This window comes from Haemaphysalis longicornis, unplaced genomic scaffold (assembly GCF_048455015.1).
Source record: "Haemaphysalis longicornis isolate Haplotype H1 unplaced genomic scaffold, Haemaphysalis longicornis Haplotype H1 scaffold_9, whole genome shotgun sequence".
Lineage (NCBI taxonomy): Eukaryota > Metazoa > Arthropoda > Arachnida > Ixodida > Ixodidae > Haemaphysalis > Haemaphysalis longicornis.
This window is the reverse complement of record NW_027526460.1, coordinates 150,485,658-150,488,610: the sequence shown is the minus strand read 5'-3', so window position 1 is coordinate 150,488,610 and position 2,953 is coordinate 150,485,658.

Below are 2,953 nucleotides of genomic sequence, written 5' to 3'. Positions count from 1 at the left end.
ACTCGACGGGGTACACGACGTCCTGGATCGTGACACGCGCCGTGCAGGCTGCCAAAGGTTTTACAGGTTGCGCAGTTGCGGTACATAACGAAAATTGCGGCAGCGGCGTCGTAACTTTTCTAAGCGAGCGGAAAATATCGGCGGCAATGACTGAGACGGCTGCGCCTGTGTCGACTAGTGCGACTGTACATACACCGTCAACAGATACGTTGATTACATTTGTAGGCTTTTTACAGTTCGAAAGTCGCGCAGCTCTTGCCTCCGGAACTGAGGCGGCTAGTTTTCCTGTTCAGTTGGGCTAGAACGACGTCGCATAGGCGATAGTGAGCGGTGACGTGGGGAGCTTGAATGGCGGCTATCGGCTTCACGACGGCTGAAATCGTTGTAACCGGAGGCAGGTAACGGCGACCTGGGTGGCACGTCGGTCATTAGCTGCGAAGACCCGTGTGGAGAGCCAAAAGTGTGGTTACATCATCATTCATCGCGGACACGCGGCGGCCACAGTAACGGGCCACATGGCCTGGAAGTCGGCAGGCGAAACAGATGGGGCGATTATCAGCCGTGCGCCACGGATTCCCCGGTGGCGGATTCCTGTGTACCGCAGAGCGTGGCGGGGTTGGCGGCATGGCCCGAAAAGACGTCCCAGGCAGCTAGCTTTACCGGTCTCCCCATGGCTTCGGCATACGTGAGGGGTGCATATTACAGAGTGGGTAGCAGTGCGTCAGCCACCTGTTCCTTGATCATGTGGCGAAGCACTGGAAGTTCGGCGAGACAACGGAAGGAGTCACTTCGGTAGGCTGCGGAGGCACTCCGTATTGTGGAGATGGGCCAGGAACAGACGGTGGCATCGTTGATCCAGGCTCCAGGGAAAGAAGTAACACTTCCCGAGCGACTTCTTCGCGAACAAACTGTTCAAGCTGCCGCATCAAGGATGCGTCGACCCCGCCTCTGTCAAACTCGGCAGCGGCTCTGCCTGGACAGAAGAGCCCCGGGTAAGCGCCCTCTGTGTGCGGAGTTCGTAGCTTCGGCACTGGGTGATGATGTCAACAACAATTCGCAGATCTTTCGCTAACAGAATCTGGAAAGCATCATCATCAATTCCTTTCATCAGGTGCTTAATTTTGTCTGCTTCTGCCATAGCTGAATCAACACGGTTGCATAGATCCACAACATCCTCAATATAACTTGTGAAGGTCTCTCCAGGACGCTGTGCTCGTGTGCGGAGACGCTGCTCAGCAAGAAGCTTCCGAACGGCGGGACGGCTGAAGACCTGGACAATACGGTTTTTGGATTCAGCGCAGGTAGCCATGGTGGCTGGGTTGTTGTGGAACCACTTCTTGGCTAGGCGGCCCAATTGAAACTCAACGTCATTAAGCTTCATGCGATCGTCCCATCTGTTGTGCGTGCTCACTCGTTCGAACTGCGAAAGCCACTGTTCCACGTCGTTGCCATCCGCTCCATCGAAGTTAGGGAGGTCTCGCTGGCGAAGCCCACCCGAACACATCATGGGCTGCGGTGAGGAAGGTGCCATGTCCTGTTCGGTGTTCAGCTGCATCACGGGCTGTAGCCGTCTGCTGCGTAACTCCAGGATGTGGTATCGGAGGCTTGCGATGCGAAGGTAGAGTCACGCTGGGAACGAACCCGCACACTACACGAAACTGAAGCGTGGTTTATTGGACCACTAACGAGCAGTTAGAGCTGCGGAGAAGCCGAGGTTCTTCGTGCTAAGCATATGTCCGACGCGATACTCGATCGGCCCGTGCGCCAAGCGATGCTTCTGCCTCCTCGTCGTCGGGCGTGCACCAAGCCGAATATCTCCAACGGCGAATTGTCCTTGCATGAACGCCTGTGGCAATTACATCAATCGCGTCCACAATCAACGCTACAATATATATATATATATATATATATATATATAATATAATATATAATATAATATAATATAATATAATATATTATATATTTATATATATATATAGGTTCTTTTTGAGGAAAGCAAGTTCTCTTTGCTGAAACGTAGGCCACAATCGTGCTTTTACCTTGTTCGAAGTTTTTCTTCTCTTATATATATATATATATATATATATTACCAGAAGAGCTGTCTTAGGTTGCCGTAACAAATAGTAAAAAATGGGTATAGCTTCTAACAAAACAAAACTGTTTATTGGTCGACGTTTCTGTCGGGTGCCGACCTTTCTCGTCATGAGACAGGTCGGCATCCGACCGAAACGTCGACCAATAAACAGTTTTGTTAGAAGCTATACCCATTTACTATATATATATATATTTATATATATAGATATTATAATGAACAATTGGAGCAGGGAACGGTATGTGCGGAACCATGGCCAATCTACGCGTGGGTATGTGCTGCGGACCTGCAACAGTCATCATCAGAGCCTGTCTGTGCGTCTAGCAAGGTTATGTCTGGCTTGGCCGTCTTTTGAAGAGACTGCTCTTCCCCGCCTCTCGCTTGGACAACTGATCGAATTAAACACCATTGGAAGATATATATATATATATATATATATATATATATATATATATATATATATATATATATATATATATATATATATATATATATATATATATATATATATATATATATATATATATATATACATATATATATGTGTGTATGTGTGTGTGTGTGTGTGTAAGAAAACAAAAATTCGAACAAGGCAGTGAACACGTAGATTGTTGCCAACGTTTTATCAGACGCCTTCGCAGGCAAAGAGAATTGCCGTGAAACGTTTGCGAAACGTTGGGAACAACCGCGGTCTCTACCTTGTTGGAAGTTTCCTTTGGTTGTGTTCTTTACCGTCTTTAAAGTTTTATTGATACATACATATTGCTGCGAAGAAAGCTTTTCCACAAGGCGCCTCCCCCGTCATTGGGAGGACGCTCTCGTAGCGCCGTTCAACGAAGCCACGTGGAATGCGCGCTCGTG